Raw genomic sequence first — 14,549 nt, 5'->3', positions numbered from 1 at the left:
AGCTACCCAGCCTCAGTTACTCTAAAATTAATGTTCATGAGCTTTAATATTGTTACTTAAAAACAAGTTGTTGCTAGCAATTTGGAAATATTTTGCTGTTTGTAAGCTAATATCAGTCTTTGGATGTGTGTGATTTGCTTAAGCAAGGGAGGCCTGTCAGTTCAGGGAAGCTCATTTCAGCTGTTTTCTGCTTCATGGTCAGGTGTATGAATCAGTAATTTAAGTGAGATTAAACCTCTTGTATGGATGGAGAACTGTACTCTTGAATAAGAAAAAGTAAGAAGTCAATATGTCACACTGCCTTTCTACATGTATGTTTAAAAAGCCTCTAATATACAACTTCTAAACAGTAGACATGTAGTTGTATTTTTCTTTTCTTTTCTTTTACTTTATTTTTTTTTTTTTGGTGAAGGGATACCAGTAGGAATATTTCCAGGTGATAATAAGCCATAGAACAAACAATTGATCTGCTGGAATCAAACTGACCACAGCAACTGGAAAAAAAAAGAAAAAAAAAAGAAAAAAAAGTTTTTTTTTCATTTATTAATCACAATTAGTTCATGACTAGATCTACCATGATATAGCTATGGCTAAATTTATAACTATAATAATACAGCTTTATCTTAAAAATGCTGAAGCTTACATAACTTAAAAAGCAGTAGATATAAATACCTATAAATGCCAGAATCTGTTGGTAAATGAATACTAAAACTATGGAAGTTGAGAAATTGTTTTTGGAATCTTTAAATGTGCATAACACTGACTTCACTCTTTAGGTAGAAGAAGGCAGAAATCCTTCCTTCTGACTACTTAATCAATGCATATATCTTTAGTTCAATTCATCTACAAGCCATTCAGTATCACCTGAAAAAATATCACTTTATGTCTGTACACTTAGGTCTGTACCTTTTTCAAATTTCGATCATTTCACAGTCCATTTTTATGTAAGAATATACCTTGTCCTTTCTACTAAGAACTTGCTAGCCGTATCAGGATTTTTTTTCTGTTAAATGGAGCCCACCATAGTCAGACGCTATGCAACCATGAGGCAAAAAAACTAATACTTTATATAAAAAATACATTGTGTGATGGCTGATCTCTGTTATTCCCTTTGTATTCATGTACAGGAGAGCATATAACTCATGAAGAGCACTGGCTGCTACACCACTACTGAGTTACCCCATCTCTCTTCACATATGAAGATAAATATTTTAACAAAGCTCAAGCATCAGATATAATACACAATGTATATATTCTTTTCCTCATGTCATTCTGCCGGATTGGAATGGCTTAATAAGACAGGCATGGAAAAAATGAGAATGTCTAGAAAGTAGAATAATAATAAATAGGAAGACAGTGAAACTTCTGATGAGTTAATGTTATTATATCAGCAAAATAAATGCAATTCTACTTTAGGATAGCAGCAGGAAGAAAGTACTTCCTGTATAACATGGATATACTCATTTATGTTTATAAGTATTTTTGTAAATCTATTTGACCTAGATTGCACATGATTAGTAGTGAAGCAATACTTGCCTAGTACTTAGCAGGATAAAGACTTTACATTCTCGGCAGCATATAAATATTTCCTAATTAAGACCCCTGGCCTTTTAAGTATTTTAGTTGGATTTTGACTTGAATATGTCAGATGTTGCTCATAGAAGTCTCTGGTTTCTCTTCAGATCATGTAAATCTTTCACCTCTTACTATAATTTTCCATGGAGAGCAACAGGAATGAGTGTTGAAGAAATTTTGAGGCTTTATTTCAGTGGAGATATATATATATATAAATGAGGTTGTGGAGTCTGCTCTCTGAGGATATTCAAAACACACCTGGATGTGAGCATGTGCAATGCATTCTCTGTGATCTGCCTTGATTAGAGGTGTTAAACTAGATGATCTCCAAAGGGCCCTGTGAATCTAATTCTGTGAAAAGTATCCATAATTACATTGCTGGATCAAGTCCTATTCTTAGTGCCTGTGCTTATAATGTATTATGTATTCATAATTTTAAAATATAAATAAATATAGCTGGGGGAGTGGGGGAGAAGGTAAGGAAAAAAAAATCAGGTAACCTGCTCCTGCTAAATCAGTTAATTGATAGAAGTCAATAGAGTAATAATGATTTATAGCAGCACAGAATCTAGTCTTCAAAGAAGTTTAGCATTGTTCTCACTAAAGTTACAATTTCTGTGAGCCAGTCCAAGAAATTGGCACCCCTTTGACTGTAATGAGAACTTTCAAAAAAAAATAAATAATTTTCTTCAGAATTGCACAACAGTTTGCATTAGGAGAAATCTCTGGAGATGCTTTTGTACAACTCCCCTACAAGCAGGTTGCCCAGGATTGTGTCCAGCTAGGTTGTAAATATCTCCAGGGTCCAGACTCCATAACTCTCTGGGCAACCTGTGCCCATGTTACACCACACTCATAGCCAAGAAGTGTTTTCTTATTTTCAGCTGGAATTTCCTGTGTTTCAGTTTGTGCTCTTTGCTTCTCTCCTATTATAGGGCACCACTTAGAAGAGTACTTTACATCCTCTCTTCAGATATTTATACCTGCCCATAAGATCCCCCAATGCCCCTCTCCAGGCTGAACAGTCCTAGCTCTCTCAGCCTCTCCTTGTTAGGTCACATGCTCCTGTCTCTTCACCATTTTTGGCCCCTCTATCAGGCCCCTGGCTGGACTTTTGTGTACATAGGAGACCAGAACTGCACCCAGCACTCCAAGACTATCTCCACAATGCTGAGTTAATGGTATGTGACTACAATTTTAAATGAGAATAATTCTATTTTTGCCTTTAAAAACTTACACTTAAGGAATGTGAAGGGAAATCCTTTTCTTCCTCCCGACCCCCCATATAATTTATATTTAATTATTTATTTGAAAAATTTCAGGAGCTGAAAACTCTGCCCGGAAAAAATATATATACATATATTTGATATATATGTATGAGCAAGTTTAAAGTAATGGAATTGCCGTCTATGTTTGTCTGACTATTGGCAAATTAGTGCTCAGCTGCTAAATAAAATTACTTTGCTATTGCTTTTTGAAGAAATAAATAGAACTGTGAATAAATAAATGAGGTAGCCTTATCTTAGGGAGTATGACATGCTTTTCTTTAAGTTATTTTCTCCCACTTATGGTAGGGGCATATGATACTATTGCAGTTTTTTTCATTATTTTTGCTTAGTCCTACCTTCCTTGTTAGATATACCCTAGCAAGCACTAAAGGATGTTTATTTGGTCAACTATTTTAAAGTGGATTTAATGTGGGCATTTCTGTTTAGAAATTAACCAACAAACAACTCTTTGTGTTTTTATCTCATTTGAATGCACGGATTTGTAGAAACCATTTAGGAACCCTTACTTAGCCCTTTTCATTTCTTAGCCTGACATATTTAATTTCTGGTATGCAGTCCAGTAAATAAAAATTATTATTTTTCCACTTCTAATTTCTTTCTGTTTGTAACTATTAATTTAATTGTTTAACACCTTTGCAAAACAGTGAAAACAAAAACACTATCCCAAATTTGCCTATAAGGATGAAAGAACAGAGACCTAGACATACTAAATGACTTATCTAGTGCCTGTTGCCAAAGGTGCACCAATGTCCTAATTTCCAGATTACTTCAATAGAGCTTACATTTTCATTGTAGATCCCTTGCATTCAACCTCCGGGAGAAGTTAGTTTCAAAGAGTTATATGCAAATAACCAAATATAGGAACAAAATCTTTTATTTACATTGAAATAGTAATTTAACCATGTTCTTCTGATGGACAGCCATAGTCTTAATACCATTTTTATAGAGACTGCTGCAGTATCGTGTATCTTTAAATGCTTTCTTTGAGATATATAATGTGGCATTACAGAGGTGTGATGGTTTGATAGCAGGAGTAAGTAAATGTATATGTATTTTTCCTGGATTGCATTATACAAGATCAATATATCACACTTTGCAGGTTGAACATTTTGTGGCATGTTATGTGCAATTCATGAAGGAAATTCACACACTCCTTCACACACTCACTTTTCAGCTGTGACAAGATGCAGCTGAGATAGCATGACTGAGTTGAAAATGAAGCGCTGTGGGTACCTCTCTCTTCACAGAAGTATGTATGTGTCACCAAATGCTAAAAGTCTCCTCACATTTTATATAATGTGTTTCCATCAAGTTATGTTTTCTATCACAGGTTGCTCTGAAACAAAAATAGTCTGTGTTTCTATTTAACTTTTTATTGGAACATTCAAGTGAGCCAACATTGTACTATTTATTAGCTGGAACAGAGTATTCACATTATCTGTCCTCAGTGAAAATGGAACAGATGACTGTTTGTGATGGTGTAGGCTCAACTTTCCTTTGAGAGGCACAAATCTCTACACTAAGCCTAACAGGTAAGTTTTTCATATTTGTTTTGAGGAAGAACAGATCAGTGGAATTGTTGATGGTTTTCAGTCCAGCCAATATATGAAGTATGTTCATATTATTATATGTTTTTTAAAAACTTTATTTCCAGTATTTCATGTACCAATCAAATCACATGCAACACATGTATCAGTCAAATATATAACAGTTCTGACAGATTTAAGTTTTTTGGCATGTTATAGGGCTACTGATATCACATTATTATTATCACATCTGTCGTAACAGACGAGGCCCGTAGATTGGTCCTGCCTCTGTAATGGTAAGTTTTAGGGATTCCTTCTTCCAACTACAATAGCTATATAGTTTGGAAATCTACCTTTTTTTTTTTTTGTGCTCAGCTCTGCATGAGCACAGGAATATGACTTCATATTCCTGTCTGTTCCTGGTATTAAAAAAAGAACATTTTCATTTTCCCGGAGGGCGGTCGGGGGCAGTTGTGAACATAAACTGTCCTTCAGCCTGCATGTAGTGGCAGCAATCTCTGTTACAGGTTAATGGATGGGGTAATCTTAGCGGCTCTAGAAAACTTGTCTTCGTGTATGCAAGAAGAAACGAAGCACTAATTTACTTTTGCCAGCACACAGCTTTTCGTGTGGCAGCCACGCAAAGACCGCTCCATGCATGGAGCAGGACTAGCATTTCCCCAAATTCTGCAGTGTTTGGGAAGCATATGGCACACCTGTGGCATATGGGGTTGGAGAATGAAGGTGTTTTTCTCCAGACTGAGAGGTATTTTCATGTATCAGTTCACTATCGGTGACTTTTATTTTTACTCAAATAATTTATTAAAAAAAATAAAATGAGTGCAAGCTGGAGTAGCTGCTACTAGAAATATAATAATTGTAAAATAATTATATAATAGAATAAAATTAATAGAATAGAAATAAGGGTTTTTATAATACCACACAATGGCAGCAAAAGAAGAACTAATCATTACCCAGTCCACAGTGTGATTGTAGAATACATCTACTGAAACAAAGAAAAGGTTGGTTTAAGACATGACTACTTTTGGCAGCACTTCTATGGGCAAAAGGGACATTTCCTCATATTGATTTTCAGATGCAGTTCACCCTTCACCACAAGTCGTTTCCTGTAGTAATTGGTATGAAATCAATATTTTTTATGTACCTCTCAGCCCACATCCCAAATGAACTTGTTTTAAAAGACAGACAAACCCTGTAGCCTGAAGAATACCTGAACCGCTGAGCTGGAATCACAAGTTTTTCATTGCCTGAAATTCAAAACTAAAAGAAAACACCTCAAAACACAAGTGAGAAAACCCCAAGTTTATTGTGCAATCATTCTGGTTCTGTTTCTATAATGGATTTGGATGGAAAACTAAGTGAATTGTCTTATCTTTTATTTACGTAGAGAAGCTTGGCGCAGCCACCAAGCTTTCCCCAGACACAGTGCATGTTCTGAATGGTTGGACACTTCAGGTCGTTCTGCAGTCTGGCCTGCAGTTGTTATGCTGCGTATAAGATGTATTTGCTCAAGGGGTCCAGTCATCATGCTAAATAAAATCGTTCACTTTGCTTGGCAAATATTGACTCAAGCTGTTACGCTTTTATGTATTTCAGAGCCTCACAATGTTTGAGTGCTCAGCAAGCAAACAAGAACAGGTACAGGAAGTTATTGTGATGTTTTGGACTGATGTTTGTTTTTCTGCTGCTGATGTATGTTCTCCATTGTATGTGGCTTGTTACTAATGACCTTGTTATATAGTGCACTTCGGTTGATAAGGCCAAAGGCTTTAATAGAATACAAATACATTTCACGTTTCCACTTGAAGAGTTTATTTTAATTGTGTTTTGAAATATACTGTACCCTAAAGGCGCTCTCTCCTCTGTAATGTACTTTCTAGAAATAAAATCCAGCAAAGAATGGAATGCATAATGAGGTGAGGTGTAATGGACAGTTTTGTATTCAGTTGGAGCTGTATCTGATAGTAGCCATTCAGCATAAATCTAAACAATCCTGAGCTATGGAAGCAAATTAAACATGGGTCAGAAATAACGGCTTTTCTGAATATCTGACTTATTCATTTCTCTGAGGGAGAAAAATAAACTAAATATTGAAAAGCCTCCTGAAGTTTCTGAGCTCTTAATATTACTCTTTTCCTACCCTCATTGCTCCTTTTGGACAATTCAGAAATGTAAGAACACAGTATTTGCTTTCTAATTGAAAGATCTCTTTCTCCAAATGGCAGGCTTCCAGAAAGCTTTATTTATCAGGATTACATCACCCCAGAAGTAGTATGACTGTAATTTGAGGTTAGAGACATCTTCAAAAACCATTGATGGAGCCCGTATTGTCCAGTAATCATGTAGAACTACTGCTAACATAGCACAGCCTCAAAGGCAAATAAGAAGGATATCTGTCAAGGAATTAGACAATGTTGGCTGCCTTAATATGTTGGATAATTTAAGACACACACACACACACAAAAAGACATGACTTTATTTCTTCTTTGATTCTTTGCAAATAAATGAAAGTTGGAATGTTGACCCTGGGACAGCTGGCAGGAGATTGTAGGAGAGGGAACACTTTGAAAAAAATCTGGCCAATTGTAGCTGCACATTCCTGCACTCTCACTGTAGGGTTTTTTCTTTCCTAAACAATAGCCAATTACCATTTGAAAATAGCCTGAAGACATATATCAGACTTCTGTTATTGCTGCTCTTTCCTACTACTGTGCTAAGATCAAAATTTTATCTTTTAAGAATATATAAACAAATCCTTAGATACAGAGGAAGACGTGAACATACGCCCAGAAGGAGAGTGGGCAGGCCTGAAAATGAGGTCCCTTGGTGAGTGCCAAATAGATAAATATCAGGAATAGATAAAGCTCAGAAAATCCATCCCCCAGATTAAATTAGCTGGAGAATAGGAGAGTATTAGGGGAGAAACATTGCATGTGCCTGCCTTGTTCAAACTCTTCTTGAGTATCTGCTATAGATGCTGTTGAAAAAAGAATAGTCGGCCATGGGATCCCTTGATAAGGAATATGGAAATAGCTCTTAGGCTTGTATTATGTTTTCTTCAGACTAAGGACAGCAGGACCCGTACCCAAAAATTCCTGTACTGTAACAAGATCTCAAGAAGGATTTTGTATCTGTACGGTGCTGGGCACAGCTCAAAAGAACAAAAGATAACTAACCAGGAACATATTAAACTATTAAAACAGCTCCACAGACCTACCATGATCTCCTAAAATGGACTAGTGATTTCCAAGTTCCCTTCCAACCTCAATCATTCTATGATTTGGCAACAGTTTCCCAGAATATTAACCTCGTAGGCTACAGGAGAGACCCTTACATGTTCTAGTCTATGAAGAGTGAAAAAGGGACTTCAGCTATTTTGGGTTTTAGTCCCAGAAAGATCTTTTTTGGTCTAGCTGGAAAGAAGGTGTGGGCAGATCTGAGAAGATTAACCATGTAAAAAGCCTTTAGTTTCTTCATATAAGTTCTTCTAGATTCTGTGATAGAGGTGTCTAGCCACGGGGAACAGATTTGTTAAAGATTTGAGTCCAGAAATAGGACAGTCACTCTTTGTCAGTGCATTTGATTGTCATACATCCAAGTGAAGAATGAAAGTAGAGTTAAGTGAATTCTCCAGTGATAATGTTGAGAGGTGCTATTTGTATATGTATATTGTATATATATGTTTATTGATTTATATGGTGTAGAACAATGTGTGTGTAGTGAGATTTATGTGTCTCACTATAATTGTGGAATAATGCGGAAGCAGTTACTTAATTGCTAGGGTTAGTGTGACTAGTTAAATGTTACCTGATGTGAAGATGTCTGAAGTGAGCATCTAGCCGATGAAAGAATTGGAATGGAGAGGATCAGACCAAAATAGCCCAAGCCTTATTTCTATGATGATTCTGAATTACCTTGATCTGAATCCTTTTTCTCCTTTTTTTTTTCTTTTCTTTTTTTTTTTTTTTAAATTAGTGTATTTCTGATAGATAGCATTTTGACAAAGTTAGCATTGTGGACTTGATTTGCGAATCTTATGATGAGTCATAGTCTGGGTACACAGGTTTCACAAAGAAGGCTTACAGTGAATCCAGGTTGTTTTACTTGATGAAAATAGACCCTTAGGAGGAAGAGGAGACCTCTGTTGTAGATTTTAGTTTTGTTTCCAACTTTAATAGATTATTTGGGTTGTGAGTGTGGTATTGATTGTCAAGTAAGAAGATGCTTTAAATCAGGTATATTCAGGTGTATTCACAAGTATAATCAGGTACACTCTATCATTTGTTTGATTGCTCTATTATTTCAACATTTTTAAAAATGAAACAATACTTCTAATTCTGCTAGAAACCAAGCAACTGGACAGTGACATTTTAAAATTCCCATTTTAAACTGTAGGACCAAAATGAGATGTTATTTGCTAGTCAAATAACTCTTTGGATTTGTTGCGTGTGAGTGTTTGCTATATAACTACAACAGCTTATCTGGCTAAATCTCTGTTTGCCGAAGAGATCACGAGTGCCTAAAGTTCAGTCACAGAGGCTAGGTCACTCAGTGCTTGCTTTCTGGTATGTTAAGAACATTATGAGAATTATTGTTTCTTATTTTAAGGTCTCCCCTTAATAAAAGGATAACTTCTGAATCTCTCTGAATTAAAATAGAAGACCAAGGATATGAATTTCCCTCCCAAAATATAAAATAATCCCATACAGGACATTAGAACTGAAGTTACTTTCTGAAATGAGATATATGCAGTACAAAGAAGAAACTTTCCTTGGGTTAAATCAACCAACCATGAGTGTGTGATCTAATCACAGATGAGCTATAGAGTGCTATATAGTTATAGGACTCCAAGAGAACACCCAACACTTACTTGCTGCTTGTTCAAGCTCTCCTGTATGTAAGCAGTGAAATTAATAATAAATGGCCAAAATTACTTCTTTATGTAATTCATCTGGGAGCTAAGGAACTGTAAGGTACACCCAGTTCATACTTGTTAAATACTTCATAATTTTCATTTGCATGCTTTTATAGTATTAAGAGAACTAAGCTGACTTTCAAAAAGTTTTGTTCACATTGTGAATTCACTATAGGTTCTGTTCAATTGTATAATGAAGAAGAATCGACATTTTAGAAAATCAAAAATTTATCCAGTGATGAGGTTTCTGATTAAAGCTGAAAGCTGTAAACTGCTGTTTAAGGTAAGTCCTTTTGTATTAACAAGTATGAAGAACTAGGTTTGTCTGGCCATCACAAAGACAGAAAAAAAATTTTCCTCTGTGGTGCAGGAAGCAGCAGTGTGCAGAAGCACAAAAAGAAATGTTGTGGACCCATGACCTGTATTAGTTGATGTTGTACTAATTGTGGGTGAGGTCAGGACTGTGTCTATAGAGTGATCCCTTAAATGGAGAGTTTGTGGTAACTCGTAATGTTCTTTTGTTGATTCCTTCCTGTGTACTTTAAAAAAAAAAAAGAAAAGGAAAGAAAAGAAAAAAATGCTGGAATTGTAGCATCCTTATTGTGTGACAGAAGAAATAGACTCAGTACCTATTTGCACCAGTTTATCATTTGTATGACAAAAAATTTTCTCAGAATAGGAAGGTGGAAAAATACCTGTCTGTAAGTTTGCAAGAGGATGCATAAGGATTCTTCTCAGTAATACGGAGTACAAAGAAGACACTGGAGTTAATTGACTTTCACTGTACCATGAAACGTACCACCCATAAAGACTGTATGCAGCTTGTGTATGGTCACCTGCTTAGGCCTTTAAAGTGTTTGCTTGTCTGGGCATGCCTTGTTCTCTTGTCTTACCATGCTTTAGAGTTGTTAAAAACCTTCATTAAGAAGTGGCAAGTTATAGATCTGCCCTGAACTACTGCTATATTTTATTGTATTCTGTATTTCATATCTGAATTATAATAGATATTATTAGATTATAAAAATGATATGGTACTTGGTTACAAGGCATGGAGTAATTGCTAGAGCGTTTTTTTTTTTATTATTATTATTTTTTTTAGAGGGATGTTTATTTTCTCTACCAACTTAAAAAAAAAACAAAAAGGCCATTTGAGGTATTGAAGATCATGCAGCTTTCAAAGAAGAATCCAAAGAAATGCTGTTATGGTCAGTAAATTTGTACGTTACTATTTCTTCCCACATTTGAGTTGCCAAGGAAGATTACACTGGCTCCCTGTGCAGCCAGGACACCCAGAGCAGGTTTCTTCCCCAGCGCTCAGTGTAGCTCTTGCTGAATCACTTGACTGCCCACAAGGAACGGATCTGTGACCTTCCCATGGGAATCATAATAGCCGCATGCGACCTGCACCTCTCCCAGGGCTTGCAGAGTGCGCCATGCTGAGGAGTGTGCTATGAGTCAAGTCAGGAGCAGAAGGGAACTTCAAAGATAATATAAGCAATGTTTTCTTGTTGACAAAATAGTCAATGGCTTCTGTTTATGCTTCTCCTTTTTTCCAATAAAAGACTTCCAAGACATAAATCAATATGGCAACATCTGAATCTCAAGAAATAAGGAACTCTAAGTATGATTTTCAGCACTTCGTAAGTACTCATTATGTTTATTTCCCAGTTCTCTTTGTTATTCATTTCCTGTATCTACCCAGAGCCAACACATTTTTGGCTTTCAATTCGAAACATGAGGCACTGCCAATCAGCAGGAAATATAACACAGATAAGATTCATATAAATTCTTTTGAACTGTTAAAAACTTTGGATGGGAAATTGATGTTAAATTGTTTACATTTGGCACAAGAAGAAAAAGTTCCATTTTTAAATTCAAAGCCTCTCCACCTTTATAAATGAAAACAAATCACATGGGTCATATAGTGTTTCACTTCTGTAAAATTCATCATGAGTCCTGATAAAAGATTTCGTAAATCAGCAACTTTATCTGTGGTTTGTTTGAAAGTTATTCTGCATCTTAAAATGAAGTGGCGCTTTGCCCTGTGTCATTTGAAAAAGTAGTGTATCAGCAACATGCCTGTGACATAATAGAAACAATAAAACATTAAGAACTGTTTTGTTGATATTTTATTCTTTTTAAAAGACACATGAACATTCTGCTTCAGTTCAAATTCCTCATATTTGCCCTGTATTTTGAATTTACTCAGGATGTACATCCAGAATGTGTCTCCAAGATCAATTTATATTTTACTTTTGGTTTACAAACAACAATTTTCAGTGACCAAACTCTTCAGCATGCTGTTGCTCTGCAAGTTTTCACGATGCTGTTGAGAAAAAAAAATCCATTTTTTTCCCTGTATGTTAAGAGGATTGGAACTCATACTTAATGATCACATTTAGGATGAGTTTTTCTATCACATTTTGTATGTGTGCAGGATGTAGCTCAGACAGATTCAGGATGGCAGTAAATCTCACAGATGAAGTTGAGAACAGCATCACCTTTGGAACAGTTAAGCATTGCTAATGAGTACTAATCATATGGGAAATCAGAGAGTGAGAAGTCCCTGGCATAGATGCAGGCTGTTATATAGAACTTCTTATATTCTGAAGCCAGCAGAAGCAGTAATAGCTGAAAAAGCACTTCAGCAATATAAAATATTCTTGAGGTTCTTCAGGAAAGGAAATCCATTTGGAGGTGAAGTTTAACCTTTGAAGCCTCAAGACATTTTGGGGTTAGATGGAATGTCCCTTCACTGTTGGATATGGGTGGGATAGGCACTAATCTAATTTAGAAAAGAAATATCTTACAAATGTAACTGAAGGTTATGCAATAGTGGCTGAGGTAGGATTCCAAGGGTAAGACTTAAGGCAGTTGCTGCTTATGTTCTTATCTTTCTTAGATTACTTAATTCATAGAGGCAAAAAGAAATATTGTGGAACACTGAAGAAACCTAAACTCTTTTCCTTAAGGACATTTTAAACCAAGTGACTGAATAAATATAAAATTTATCATTTGGGTTTGAAAGGATTTTTAGGCCAAGTTACCGAGTATTGCAAAATTTAGCAGAAGCGGAGATGGTGAAAATTCATGGCTTGGTTGTCTTTCATTTTTCCATGAAAGATTAGACAGGGTAAGTACATACTTAGATGCTTTTCTCTACTAATTAAGAGAAACATCAACAACTCTCTCATTGACTTTGATGATTTTCTTGGAATGCTGTCATTTAGAATAGGGCGTACTTGAAAATACAACAAGTAATTCAACAACATTAATGATATTTGACATTGCATTTGATAAAGGTGAGGGTATAGCAGATACTTAACTAATGAGTTGCTTGCCTGTACAAATGCAGTCAAGTGCTGTAAAAATAGAATTTAAAATATTTATTCAGACATTAAAAGAAAAAAGTGCTCTCACTCTGTAAGAATTTAATTTGGAGTTTTGGTGTGTGAAAATGTATTGTCATCCTTAATAGCAAATGTATAATTTGGAACAAGAAGAAATTAACTATGTTAATTTGTGTTTAGGCTGAGCCCTCATTGTTCATTTGCCTCACTAAAGGGAATGGGTTCCACGCAATGAAAGGATAGCTCCTGTGTCTGAAGGATGCTCAGGAGAAACACAGCAATATTTTGTCAAGAATTTTTTGTTAACTTGGTTTATGAGGAATTGGAATATACCAGATATGGTCAACTGTGCATGCGTCTTCAGTCATCTTGTTTTGTTCAGCTTTAAATAAAGAATGAAATGAAGAGTCATTGAGGTTGGAAGACTGTGAAAGGGACACTTTATTAGCACAAAAATGATGTCACTTCAGTTTTTTTGGATCACATCATTAAGATTTGTCAAGATGTAATTGAATGATGGAAATGATCTCATTCTGTGGCGTAAACATAGCCTGTCTAAAGAAAAGAAGGTGAATGTGAAATTCAGAGCTGGAAAATCACAAGGCTTCAGTGGGGAAAAAAAGTTATTTGATGAGTTTTGTGAAAATAGGTGAACTTCTTCCAAACAACATATGTACATTTTTGACGAAATGTTCACATATCTCAGCTAACAGCTGCAACTTCATTGAATCGAGTAATAGTATGGTGCTAATCAGGGCAGAATTTAATTTTCTTTTTAAAGTATGAGAGAATACAAAGCAATATTTGTATTACGAGATAGACAAGTATTTTTTCAGTATTAAGATGGAAGACACTTCCTAAAGATGCAGATCTGTCTATTTCTTTTAAATATTTAGGAAAAGTCACTATTTGGATTTTTGGAGCAGCCTTCAGTTGGTATTGTAGTTCTTTCTATCATGATTTATGTAATCTCGTCTTTAAATTTTGTGTGACTTTAAACTTCTAGAATATGTGATCTGAGATCTGCATCAAACTCTAATTCTTCTCTTTTGTGTTGATGTGCCTGTGGTTTTGAAGGTGAGTTCCGAATATTATGTTTCCAGAAAATACTGGAAATGATAGATTATAGCTAATCTCTGTGTCTTTTTTTTTTTTTTCCTTCATCCAGTCTCAGTATGAAAAGGCTCAATGGAAGAAATTTCAACTTTGTCTTTTGCAAGGAAATCAACCAAGGTCTTCCCATATCGTGACTGTGGAAATGCTGACACTTTTATGCTGGGTAACTTGTCTGGTTTCTGCTATGGGAAATGGTGTTAATGTATTCATCGATTTCCATTCAATTGATGATACCTCTAACTGAAATGGATCTCTACAACAGGTGTTAATGAGCCTGTCCTGTTCTCAGCCTTTGGCCATAGACCATTGCCAGCAAAAAAGCAAGGGGGAAAATGAGCTCTTGCAGTAAAAGCAACAGTCATTGAAATGACTTCATATTACTCTTTCTGTGATAGCCTGGACTTACCCTCAGCCAGAGGCCATTCTGTGCTCTCTAGAAGGTCTGGGGCTGTAAAAAGGTGCTAAGTCCAACTCTACTCTAGGATTAATATAAAGTTGTGTTTTAGGGCTTAAGTTTTGCAATAGGATGATAAAGGGTATGCTGTAAACAGTTCAGGAAGTTGACAATGGCTGGTAATTTAACATGCTACACACTAACAAGTATTTGCCTCCACATATTTATGAAAGTTTACTGCTAGAAATCAGTCATGGTGAGGGGTGATATTAACTTAAGGATGTGCCATTTTACTTTTTTGCTAGACTGAGGCATTAAAAAACGGGTCGTTCTTAGAAGACAGGGACCCCCTCCGTAACCTGC

At 35.7% G+C, this 14,549-nt stretch overlaps 1 non-coding gene across 1 annotated transcript; it reads left to right on the top strand.

The window, feature by feature from the left end:
* Positions 1-1,662: 1,662 nt before the first annotated feature.
* Positions 1,663-1,776, top strand: LOC148596264 (U5 spliceosomal RNA). Its single transcript, XR_015913343.1, has one exon. It is a non-coding gene; the product is annotated as a U5 spliceosomal RNA (small nuclear RNA).
* Positions 1,777-14,549: the final 12,773 nt, after the last annotated feature.

This window comes from Tinamus guttatus, unplaced genomic scaffold, assembly GCF_059628265.1.
Source record: "Tinamus guttatus ecotype Peru unplaced genomic scaffold, ASM5962826v1 Tinamus_guttatus_pri_ptg000021l, whole genome shotgun sequence".
NCBI lineage: Eukaryota > Metazoa > Chordata > Aves > Tinamiformes > Tinamidae > Tinamus > Tinamus guttatus.
The sequence above is the reverse complement of the archived record's forward strand: the minus strand, read 5'-3'. Positions and strand labels throughout refer to the sequence as shown.